Source organism: Cotesia glomerata, linkage group LG4 (assembly GCF_020080835.1).
Source record: "Cotesia glomerata isolate CgM1 linkage group LG4, MPM_Cglom_v2.3, whole genome shotgun sequence".
Lineage (NCBI taxonomy): Eukaryota > Metazoa > Arthropoda > Insecta > Hymenoptera > Braconidae > Cotesia > Cotesia glomerata.
The window spans coordinates 20,881,342-20,895,215 of NC_058161.1; the positions used below are offsets into that span (position 1 = coordinate 20,881,342).

The 13,874-nt window shown below is 29.8% G+C and overlaps 1 protein-coding gene across 2 annotated transcripts in view; it reads left to right on the top strand.

Moving 5' to 3' along the window:
• Positions 1–13,874, top strand: part of LOC123263837 (lachesin-like) — a 61,645-nt gene that overhangs the window by 33,613 nt on the left and 14,158 nt on the right. The gene's annotated exons all lie outside the window — the stretch shown is intronic.

The following is a 13,874-nucleotide window of genomic DNA, read 5'->3' on the forward strand; positions in this document are numbered from 1 at the left end:
TTTTTTTTTTTTATATTTCATAATTAAATGAGCATTATGAGTCGTGCACTTTTGGATTTTCCAAATTTCATTAATATTTTTAATGATTAACATGTCAAATGGGAAGATCAAATAATATTTTTTTCCATTCAATATGTATAATTGCACGGTAAAATAATATAAAAAAGATATCAAATATTCTCGAGAAAAATTTTCTCAAGGTGAAAAAATTTTTTTCTCAGCTGAAGTAGGTGGCGCTGCTTCCCTAAAGTATCTAAAAATCTTGATCAAATATAAAAATTTATTGTATCAAGTATTTATGATAAGAAAAAATGACTTGCACCAAGATTAGAATTGAAAGAAAAAGTTTAACTTCAGCCAACACAACTTTGGTCTTCCTTCAGGCACCCGACAAATTTTTTTTAGCCAAGAATTTTGTTCTCCAGTAAAGAAATTTTTCTTTCCGTATATCCCATATAGAAAAGAACAACGGGCCCAAGGCTTGGCCCAACTCTGTGAAACTCTGGCCCAAGCTTGTAAGCCAGAGTTGGCCCAGCCTTGGTGGAAGTCTGGAATGATAACATGGGGCCACGGCTGGTTGCCATGACTGGGCCAAGCTTGGTTGCCATGGCTGGGCCAAGCTTGGTTGCCAGGGCTGAGCCATAGTTAATTTTCAAAAATTTTTTAAATTTTATTTCTGATGTAGAGCTAACGCCAATTTAAACCGCTTAACTCTTAATTTAAACCTAATTTTCGCAAAGTAAAGAAATAAAGTGAAATTCGCATCCGTCCTAACCGAGATTTGAACCCGAGCCGCGCGCTTGCCAGACCGATAACTAACCCCTACACCGTACGACCGATATGTTGATATACATCTCATCATTCTCATAAACTAAATCTATAAGGTGACGGTTTATTTATATAAGATGATATTTAATATTATGTTTTGATGAAAATTAACTATTTTTTACAAATGTTTATTAGGTAAAAAAATGCAAGAGTCAATTTCTTATATTACTTTAGATTTTCTAAATCGTTCTGTACATTTTTAATATTTTATTATAAATTTTAATATTTAAAATTATCAACATTAAAAATTCAACTGTAAATTATTATATTTTAATTTTTTTAATACCATATCAATCTTGATGATATGTAATTGTTTTTGTTAAATAATAAATTTTCGATTGTACCATTAGCTAATAAATATTCGTTAAACAAAGAATATTTACTGTTAAAAATTATATTACTTAATGATTATTTAACTTTAGATTTTCCATTGAATGGCCAAGACTAGGTAACCCATCCTTGGCCCAAGTCTGGGGTACCATCAAATGGCCAGAGCTAGGTGAGCCAGTCTTGACCCAAGACTGGCGCACCATTGGACGGCCGAGGCTAGTTAACCCACCCTTGTCCCAAGTCTGGTTTACCGAAGAAACGGCCAAGGCTGAGTTCCCCAGTCTTGGCCCAACTCTGGGACGCCAAGCCTCCTACATGGGGACTCCTACATGGGTATTATGATTAATAATGTCATTTTATAAAAAATACGTTTTTTTTTTTTATAAATTTTGGACTTTTTGCCTTGAATATTTCTGATGAATAACACCGAGTAATTTATCAAAATTAATTACAGTGATTGACTAACAATTGAGTTTCAACAGTAAATTAATTAATAAGTCGCACGGTAATTAAATTATCCTACAGAGTAAATATTTAATTAAAATTGGAGAATAACAAACAGAGAAAATTAGCATCGAGCCTCGCATTACACTGATAAACAACCAATTTAATTGCCAAACAGACGTTTAAAGTGCCGGTGAATTGGGATACAAATAAAAAAAGGCTTTTTATATAAATAGTTAATTAATCGATAATAAATTTGTCTGTCTATATAATATGTTGTATTGTTGTATGTAGTTATGAATAAAATGAATAATCTTGAGCGGTTTAATATTGTCATTGGAATATTTCCTGACAGCAATTGCAGTCCGTCGATATTCTGTGATGGGTAACTTGGTTTCAGGAATGAGGGCTGCATATGTAACGAGAGGGCGATAAAATTTATGTGTGAGTGTGTGTTGTGTGTATGTGTGTATGTGTGTTTTTCGAAGGGGAAGAGAGCAGAAAGAGGTAATTATTATCGTGATGCCGATAAATGTACTTTTAACTGTAGTTACTCACTCACTCGGCCACTAGATACCCCGGAATAATATTTCATCCTCTCGCTCTCGAGAGTACACACTTATATGGCTTTAATAACGGTAGAGGTTCATTGGAAATCGATCTCTTGTACATCAACCTCATATGCTCCACTCCAATCAAATTTTAATTTAATACACTTGTATAATTATCATTAGAAAATTATTGTTGTACTACACATCCTTTTTACAGTTTGTTTTACGGGAAATAATTATTTTACTAACCTCCAACTGTCGGACGTTAATTGGGGTAGCTAATTTTTTATTTTTCTACTTTATATTTATGTAAGTTTGGAATTTGTAGATTGATATTTGGTCTTTTAATTTTTTATAACTTTTATATTTTTGTTCTGTAATTTTATTTCGCAGGATTATGATTAAATTATCTATATTATTAAGAGAATAAGAAAAATTTTGTGTCCAGAATAGTCATATGATAAAATCGCTCGTTTTAGTAGAATTTAGTGTAATTGCAAAGGTCTTAATTTGAGTTTGTGCCGTTTCAAAGTTTCATATCATTCTCACCAATAGTCAATTTATTATAATAAGTATTTAGGCGGCATTCAAAAATTCTCTATCTCTATAGATACATAATTAAGAAATGACCTTGTATTTTGAAAACTATTGACATTTTTAAAGATATAAGCTCATCCCGATGTTACACTCATCGAGACCTTCCATTTGAGTACCCATATCAATTTTTCATATATTTATATATTATATATATATATATATATATATATATATATATATATATATATATATATATATATATATGTAGATATGAAAAATATATCAAAATGCATGTGGGTACTCAAATGAAAGCTCTTGATGAGTGTAACATCGGGATGAGCTTATATCTTCAAAAATGTCAATAATTAAGAAATGACCTTTTATCTTGTGAACTAATGACATTTTTAAAGATATAAGCTCATCCCGATGTTACACTCATCGATACCTTTCATTTGAGTACCCACATCAATTTTTCATATATTTTATATATTTATATATATTATATATGTATATATGGAAAATATATCAAAAATTCATGTGGGTACTCAAATGAAAGCTCTTGATGAAGGTAATATCAGGATGAGCTGATATCTTTGAAAATGTCAATAGTTAAGAAAGTACAGTGCAATTTAATAAACGTTATTATTTAATAAAGCAAAATTTTATTTATTTATAGTTCACAAGTCACGGCAGTCACATAATGACTGCAAGTTTTCTAGTTACTATTATTATTATTATTATTATTAAGCTTCATGGATCCCCGATAGATGGCTCATGATCGCTAAATTATCTCGCAACAAGAGAGTTAAATTTCATAGATTATAAATTAAAGAAAAATATAATTTTTAAACTCTCCTAAAGAGCTTATCTGCCATCAATTTCAAGTTTAATTAATAAATTACACTGAATTAGATTTTTACTTTTATAAAAATCATAATATCATAAATTAAACTTAATTATAAATAAACTTTACCAGTCAAAAGTCAGTTTAAATAGTCTTACAACCTGTAAATATTTACCAAGTCCATCTTAGCAGCATAAAAATAAATATCTGTCTGACTTTTATAATTTCTGGCACCGAGTTGGGAGAGAACGATAAAAATAATAAAAAACACGAGAAAAAATATTTTATTAATATATTTTTCCAAGTACAAATAGCATGAAAGCTTTAGCATTTCATAAATATTTAATGAGCGGGCTACTTACTCTCGGTTACTTTAAATATTAACGCGATATTTCTTCATTTTATTATCAACCTCCCACTAAATAACAATTATCCAGTAAGCCCATTATGCCGACTAACAAATACTTAACCTAGTATATCTAGAATATCTAGCATCTGGTATCTCTTTTTTTTCCAAATTCCGTCAATTCAAAATTAAATTAACCGGCGGATATTACCAAACAAACTCCTTTAGATATTTTGTCTTACTTTAACTACATAATTTTAAAACTTCTCGTAAATGGGAAACAGTTTAAAGTAATTAGAATTTCTTGAGAAACACAAACTCTCGCTGGTACAACTCTAGTATTTGCTATCTTCCAAACAGTTTCCGCGATAGCTGTTAATTTTTTTTACCCAAAAGTATTTAAAACTTTTCCAAGATTGTATTTAAAAATTTATAATTATCAAGTTTTGATTTTTTATATAATTATCCTCCGGTAATTGCCGTGGTTCCCTAAATTGTAGCCGCGGAAGTCATAAAAATAAAAGAAAAAATAAACTTTGAGATTTTATCATTTCAATTAGGTTTTATTTGAACGAAAAAAAAATACAAACTTTTATTTTTTTTTCGTCTCCCTTAGCTCTTCCGTACGCGCAAACTAATTTCGGTGCTTTAATAAAATTATATTATTTCCTTACGATGATGGAAGTATACAAATGTCTTGATGAAAACATTTCCTTACATTTTAATACTTTTTTTTTTTTTTTTTTTTCAAGAAAATAATTTCTACACAGAAAGAAAAATTTCTTGACTGGAGAACGAAATTCTTGGCTCAAGAAAATTTGTCGGGTTTCTGAAGGAAGACCGAAGTTGTGTTGGCCGAAGTTAAAATTTTTTTCTTATTATCCTAAATACTTGATACAATAAATTTTTATATTTGATCAAGATTTTTAGATACTTTAGGGAAACAGCGCCACCTACTTCAGCTGAGAAAAAAATTTTCTCACCTTGAGAAAATTTTTTGCGAGAATATTTGATACCCATTTTACATTATTTTACCGTGCAATTATACATATTGAATGGAAAAAAATGATGAAATATTATTTGATCTTCCCATTTGACATGTTAATCAATAAAAATATTAATGAAAATTAACTTCTATCTTTATATTTAATTTTTTGGAGCAAGAGAGAAATTTTCTCAAGACTAGAATATTAACTTCTATCAAGAACTTAATTTTTTGGAGCTCGAGGCTGAATTTTCTCAAAACAACAAGATTTTCTTGACTTAAATAAATTTTCTTGGATCAAGATACGTATTTCTTTAAAAGAATTAATTTTGTTGGAATAAGTGAAATTTCTTGTGTCAAAAAAAAATTTTTTTTCGCTCAAGAAAATAATTAGGAAGAATAATATTTTCTTGGCTCAAGTGAACCTTTTTTTCTGTGCAATATATAACTTCTATTACAATAAAAAAATGACATCAAAACGAATGCAAGAGTAAAATTTCATTAGATCTGTCTGAGAGAGTAGGTAATTTTTGATCTAGACTGATGGTGAGGTATGCAAATTAAAGCTTACTTAATAAGCTTTTAGATGCAATTTACAAAAATTTTACAAGTTATCGCATTCAATAGTTATTTTGCAAAAAACAGTCAAAGTTCCAAATTTTGAGGATGTTTAAGAATTCAAATTTCTGTCATTCCTAAACTGTTTAATTAAGAAAAATATATAAGTATGCAAATTAAAGCTTACTTAATAAGCTTTCAGATGAAATTTACAGAAATTTGATGAGATGTCACGTTCAATCGTTATTGCACTGAAATACGGTAAAAGTGAAAATTTTTGTGATTTTCAAAAATTTTTGAATTTCTGTCATTCCTAAAATATTTAATTTAAAAAAATAATTTATGCAAATAAAGTATGCAAATTAAAGCTTATTTAATAAGCTTTTAAATGCAATTTACAAAAATTAAATATGATATCGCGTTTAATTGTTATTGCACAGAAATACGGTAAAAGTCAAAATTGTAATGATTTTCAAAAATTTTTGAATTGCTGTCATTCCTAAACTATTTAATTTAGAAAAATAGATAAGTATGCAAATTAAAGCTTATTAAATAAGCTTTCAGATGCAATTTACATAAATTAAATATGATATCGCGTTTAATAGTTATTGCACGGAAATACGGTAAAAGTGAAAATTTTAATGAGTTTTGAAAATTTTTTGCTCTCATTTCTAAACTAATCGACCGATTTGGCTGATCTTTGAACTTAACCTCGAAAATCGTCCTAAGAATGAGTATGTTACGTTTTATTGAGATCCGTATAGAATTGCGGGAGTTAGAGAAGAGACAAGGCCGGTTATATCGTATCCGAACAAAAACAGTTTCACTGTAAAAAAATCGCGCCAAATCCACGTTCATAAGACTATTAAGAAAAAAAAATTTGTTTTTTTCTTTACAAAAATATATAAAATAAAAAAATTAAAAAATCCAAGTAACCGATATGATTGTTTATGACTTTCGGAAATTAAAAAAAATTTTGTTACAAATTTAAAAATTAAAAAAAAAAATTTGGAACGTATTTAGTGTGCGCGGTTGCAAAATATTTTACTTTTAATGAAATTCGTAAAATCTATTTACTAGGACTTTAAAAAAATTGAAATACACAATGACGCACACCAAGTACGTTCCAAAATTTTTTTCTTAATTTTTAAATTTATAACAAAATTTTTTTTAATTTCCGAAAATCATAAGTAATCATATCGGTTACTTGGATTTTTTAATTTTTTTATTTTATATATTTGTGTAAAGAAAAAAACAAATTTTTTTTCTTAATAGTCTTATGAACGTGGATTTGTCGCGATTTTTTTACAGTGAAACTGTTTTTGTTCGGATTTTAGTATTTTTTGTATTTATAATAAAAATTTACAATTGGTACCAACTTAAGTCTCGCGTTGGTTGCATTTTTTATAGCAAACTATCCCCTTGAAACTACAGTTTATGTAAAAATAATTCTAGCGCACCCTGGCGGGTGTAGATGCAAGCTGTGAAATATATTTTTTTAACTGTAGTTTCCCATCTAATGAAGGATTACTATGCATTCTCGAATTATTTAGTCTGTGGCAGATCACTTTGCCCATCGAAAAAAAGTCAGGATCGAAATTTTTGCGTTGCTATAGTTTGTGCTGATTAAATTTAATAATTTCAAGTAGATTAATTGTTATAAGTGAATATAATTAATTAATAACAGTCAAATAAAGTATGAATTACTGTTATAATATACAATTTAGGAAAAAAAAGTACGGTAGAATTAAATAAAATTTTGCAACTTCAAAATACCGTTCTGCTTACAGTAAACACAGTCGGTAGTCTGGCGCTCCGTTTACAGCAGATTTGAACGGAACTTGGCGCCAGATTCTACCGAATCTGTGGATATATCCACATAGATATATAAACTTTTGAACCATATGCATTTTCTGAATCCGCTTGACGAGCTGAGTCGAAAAATAGCAAAATTTTTCAAAAGTTTCGTCATGAGGACCAATGCAATAGATTTCTATAAAATCTACTAAAAAAAGAAATGAAAAAAAAAACCCAATTTGCTAAAAATAAATTCCTCCAAATGTCAGTACAGTGACATTTAATTCAGAAAGCTAATAAAAAATTACCGTCGCGCAAAATATCACCGGGTTAAATTTTAATGAAATATTCTAACCGAGTTATAAATTTATTATTAACAAACAAACTTTCGTACAATAATTTGATTAAAAAATTACTTAATTATTCAAGCAAATAGATATTGATCTGAGATAAGCTAATAATTCTCCACGCTGGAGTATTTTCGTCCATATCTCGAAAATCCTCAAGCTGAATGATAAAATAAATAATTTAAATGTAGAAATTTAAATATAACAAATTAATTTAGCCACTGGAAATAAAAATGAAGGTAGAAGATTAAAGATAAGAGTCGCCTCGGCGGTTCATTAAATTCATTAGATTATCGAAAGAGTTTTTAAATATTTAAAATGAATAATAAAAAGGGTGGTTGTTAATCTACTTCTGTGCCATCTATCCTCGACAAGCGTACACATGACAGCCCTTTTATTCTTCAGCTTCAACTCTTCCACGCATTCAGAAACAAAGAAAGACAAAGTAAAGACTAACGGTTCGCTCTGTTCTATTAGATTCGGTTGGTTCTGCTCCGGAGCGAAGCGCTTGTGCGATGGAAAGCTTGTGTGTGTGCCAAAGTAAGGAACGACTGACGGAAAAGCTCGTTTTAACGATGCACGATATAATTACCATAGCTTTGTATCTAGAAAAAGAGATAGCAGTGGCCATGGTGTGCGAAAGCTCAGAATTAATACCAAGTATTTTATTTCGCTGGAATTTTTTTTTTTATTTTTATTTTTATAGCTACTGCATTATTTTGTTGATTTATTATTCGATTGTTTGTTTGCTTCTCCATTTATTATTTAAATATTTATATAATTTTTTTTTATTTTTATTAGAGGGGGTGAAAATTTTCAACACTAAAATCAAATAATAGAAGTAATAATCTAATTTAATAATAAAATTTTTAGTCATTTATTTGGGAGAAAAAAATATTTTCTACCTATCAATATTATTTGTTACAGTTTAATAAATTATTTCTAACTTCCCGCTAAGAAAATTGAAAATTTTCAAAAATCAGGAAGTTATTGTTTTTACCCCGTTTTTCGAAAATCGAGTTCTCATCAGATTTTGACGGTTTGAGGTCCTACCCATAGAGGAAAGTACCACGGGGCCTAACTATGTAAAAGTCTGGGCCAAGCTTGTAAGCCAGGCTTGACTCAGTCTTGGTTGAAGTCTGGGATGATAACGATGGGCCAAGCCTGGTTACCAAGACTGGCCCACGCCTGATTACCAGGACTGGCCCATGCCTGGTTACCAGGGCTGAGCCATAGTTAATTTTCAAGTCTGGCCCATGCCATTTGATAAAAAATGATAAAAAAGAATTATTGGGATGTTATTTTTTTATTTTATTTTGTAAGTAAAGTAAATTCGAACCTAACTGTTGCTAATTATAGAAATAAAGTGAAAATCGTATCCGTTTTAACCGAGATTCGAACCCGAGCCGCGCGCTTGCCAGACTGATAACTAACTCTTACACCGTACGACCGATAAGTTGATGCACATCTCATTATTCTGATAAGCTAAATCTATGTGGTGACGAAGTGTAGCGGTTTATTATTTATATAATTTATGTTATTTAATATTGTGTTTCGATGAAAATTAACTATTTTTTACAAATGTTTATTATAGTTAAAAAAATGCAAGAGTCAAGTTCTTATATTACTTTAAACTTTGTACATCGTTCTGTATATTTTTAATATCTTATGATAAATTTTCATGTTTAAAATTATCAATATTAAAAATTCAACTGTAAATTATTATATTTTAATTTTTTTAAGACTACATCAATTTTGACGATATGCAATTGTCTTGGTTAAATAATAAATTTTAAATTTTAGAATTTGTTAGCAAATATTCGTTAAACAATAAATGTTTACTGTTTAAAATTCTATTACTTAATGATTTATTAAGTTTGAATTTCCCATTGAATGGCTAAGGCTAGGTTACCCAATTCTGGCTCAAGTCTTGGTTGCCATTCAACGCCCATGGCTACAAAGAAAAAAAAATTTACTTAAATCAAGTAAATAATTTTTAAGAATTTCATCTTCTTGATTTGAGTAAAAAAATTTTTAAACTAAGCAATTTTTTTTGATTTAAGTAAATTTTATTTAATTAAAGAATTTTTCGTTTTGATTGAAGACAATTAAACTCTTCAAAGTTATTTTCTTGGTTCAAGAATTTTTCTCTTGAATTAAGTTAATTTTTTTTTTTCAGTGTAGGTTTCCCAATCTTGGCTAACCCTTGGGTAATCATTGTGGCCGTGACTGGGTGACCCAGTTCTGGCCCAGGCTCGGGTAATAATTGGGCCGACTAAGGCGTGGTTGCCCAGTCTTGGCCCAAGCTTGGATAATTATTGGCATGGCCGAGGCTGGGTTAACCAGTCTTGGCCCACGCTTGGGTCGCCAATGAATGGCCAAGGCTGAGTTAGCCAGTCTTGGCCCAAGGTTGGGTAATCATTGGCATGGCCGTGGCTGGGTTAAACAGCCTGGCCCACGCATGGGCCAATACAGGTACGCCGAAGCTAGGTTTCCCAGAACTGGCCCAAGCCTGGCCCCTTTGTCAACTCTGGGGGTTTCCTGCATGGGTTATAAAATAAACAATAAAAAATTCAAGTAAAAACAAAATTCTTTCATAATTATTTTTAGAATTGTAATTGATGATTTAAAAAAAAATGATTTCTTAATAAATAATTTAAATGGTTGATAAATGAAAAAAACAATTATAAAATTTTTCTAAGAATTTTTTTTTTTTAATCATTATTCTACTAAGACAATGAAATGACGAAGAAAAAAATTTTCAAAAATATTCAACTTTTCTATTTGTTTATAACAAATTTTTAAACAATTAATATTAAAAATTCATTAGCCAAGCTACTAAATGCAATATGTTAATACAAAAACAACCGGAATGAAAGATTTCGGAAAAAATTTTTTTTTATAACATTAGCCGGATATTTCAATTTTTGATAACTTTAAAAAATCATTATAAACAAATGAAAAAACTTTTATAAGCTTTTACAACGGAATCTTGTTCATTATTTATATAACAAGAACTCCTAAAAAAAAAAAAAAGAGTTATAGACACATTTTTTTAATTTTTATGAGAGATTTTGTGAAAACTCAAGTCTATGAAAAATTTGTTAAATAACAATTAAATAACTTAAACAAAAATCAAGCTAAAAATTTTTTTTTGCGGGGCTACATTCCTTCAAGTGTCTAGATGACACTATAATTTAATCAGATTTTTAAATTAATATTGAATGTTATGAAAAAATTATTTTGTGTTGCATACTTTGCTTGGTGGCGACGCCTAGGCCCTGAAACGGCCGCGCGAAGCCCAAATTTCAACGTTAAATTAAAATTATAAATAATGGAGCTACAACTCCGGGAGTTGAGACTTATTTTACTAAAATTTTCTACTCTTTTAGGATCTTTTTTCAAATTTCAGATAACTTCAATATTTTTGAAGTAATAGCTACAAAACAAAGACTCCCTTTTTTTCTCTTCGTTTTTTGTTTATAACAAATAAAATTTTTAATGGCGGATAAATTAAAAAATACCACTTTCTCAGAATTAAATTCTGAATCCAACGCACCAATCGCCATATTTTTAAGAGCATTGTAACGATTCTTCGTAGAAAACTCACTTCTCGACTAGACTGTATAGTTTATATGAACTCACTCAAGTCTTTGGATGGAAGTCGGTTGCGTAGTATTGCGGATAGTGTATAAGACTGGCGAGCGTTAGGTCTAGGTTCGGAACCCGGGCGTTGCGGTTTTTCGATTATTATTTATATCTAAGGGATTCTTAAGTTAGTTAATTAAGATGTGTTCGACGAGTACTTACAATAACTATCACGAATGCTGCCTTCATGACTCTCAACAACATAAGAAAAAAAAAAGCTCCACATCAGTACAATTTTTGTATTGGAGTCACATTTAATCGTCGCCTTATATATTAATAATTTAATAATAATTATAATTATCTTAATAATAATGTTCAGATTCTCTATTCGTTTAGTTATTTATTTGTTTATTTATAGAAAATATCAAGTATTATTATTATTTCATTAAAAATTAAAAAAAAAAAGGATCCGAGTGGGATTCGATCCCAAATCGCTAGCCATTTTTAAATATTACCATTATTATTATGGTCATCATTATAATTATTTAACGTCTGGTTTAATGGTAAACACGTCAGAATGGGAAAAAACTCCACAAATTACCGTTAAACCAGACGTACGCTCATAAAGCACTCAATGATGTAACGTCTGGTTTGATGGTAAAATTATCTGAAAGTTAAGTTGGAAAAAAGTGCCGTCAAAACAGAACTCAAATTTCGACTCGGGACTGGCCCAAACCTGGCCCCTTTGTCAACTCTGGGGGTTTCCTGCATGGGTAGGTAGCTTCCGTGAATGTTTTCGCGATGATGATAGTATGTCTGTATGTATGTGTTTTCTTTTTGCATCCTCTAAAAGGTTCTGAAGCCAAACCGTTGATTATTTATTTTCTTAAGGTAGTACGGTTATGAAAGCAATATTTTAAGAAATCCTCGAAACTTTGAATATAAGTCACTAAATACATAATACATATACTGTTAAAATTTGAAGACGATTTACCGTACACGGGAAAAAATTTCTAGGAAAATTTACGATACAACTATTGTAAAGCTGGACTATACTTTTATTACTATTAATTGTCAAATATTTTAGAAGAAAAAATACTATTTATTCATGAAAAAATACGATATTACTATTGTAAAAAGTAAGAGATGAAAATTTCCAGTGCTGCCTCTGTATCTTTCCAATAGAACTATAGCAAATTTTACAATAGTTGAATTGGAATGTTTCTCAATTAGTGTGAGTGATGGCCGTGCACAGCGCTAGACTCCGAGTTTATGTAAATGTTAAAGGGTATGTGTCTTAGTTTACCTCAGATAGCGTAGAGGGAGAGTCTCTGGCTGCCAACACAGAGTTCTGGGTTCGATTCCCAGATAGCACGAAAATGTCGGTTTCTTTTTTCGATTACTGTACAGGTACCAATTAGTCCAACCTTCTATCTCTCTCCCTCCGTAATATTTGTTTTAAAAAAACCAACTGTGAATTTTTACAATAGTTGAATTGTAAAGTTCACAAACACATATTGTATAATTTGCTCTATAGTATTCGACTTTTTAAGACTCTTGCTAGTCTTATTTGGTGGATAAAATTTACAATAGTAGATCGTAAAAATTACTAAATGAGAAGTATAGCCCACCGTTACTATTTTATTTAGTAAAAATTACAATAGTTAAACAGTAAAAACTCCTTCAATTTTCTTTCCGTGTACCTAACTTAAAATAATTGCAATTGAAAATGACATTTTTGTACATGTAACATATGTGAAGCGTGGGAAAATGACAGTATTTTTAATTTTTCCCATCAAAGGAATTTCACGACTTTATCGAAAAACTAGTAGATTGAAGAATATAATATTTCGAACAATTAAAAAAGAAATGAAAATTATTTACCGCGTAGTTTTCGAGATTAATTATAATAAATTTCACTTTTAGAGGATTATTTTTAGGATAGGGGGTACGAAAAACAGCCGCTAGTCACTTATACCGTAGTGTGTGTATATGTATAGAGAATATAGTAGTCGACGAGTACACACTGATAGAAAAATAATCTTGATTCAAGAAACTTTTTTTCTTCAAAACTTGAACTTTTGAAACTAGATATAGATATATTTCTTTCAAGAATTTTCGTCTCTTGGTTCAAGATAGGCGATAACATTGATTCAAGATGTTACCGACTTGTGTTAAGAATGGCTTTTTTTTTTTTGAGTCATTCATTAATTTACTTATTTCCAAGAAATAATTTTTATTTGGTATAACAATTAAAGACTATTTAGTTTTTGAAATATACTTTGATGAATTATTTTAAGTTTTTTAAACGACAATGTTATTTTGATTGAAAAACTTAAATGTATCGATTGAACATAATATAGCTCTTAAGCCAATAAAATCTAAATGAAGACAAGAAATTCTTAAAGCAAAATAATCATTTGTCTTCCAAAATAAATTCTTAGATCAAGAAAATATCTCTTGAGTCAACATAAATTTTCTATCAGTGCAGTAACGTTAAAAAATCTTAACCTACAACCTTAGCTCTGTCGATACGTATAACATGGATAGTGATTCAAAATTTTTTATCTGGATTGTCGCGGAGGTACTACCTTAATTTAGATTTTTCATAATTTCATCTCGCGATTCCGTATCGAGGAGCGTAGGGGGTGCTCCCACGCAGTAGTCTTAAGAACTCTCGATACATGGCCGCCCCCAAATATGACAAAATATGACACAA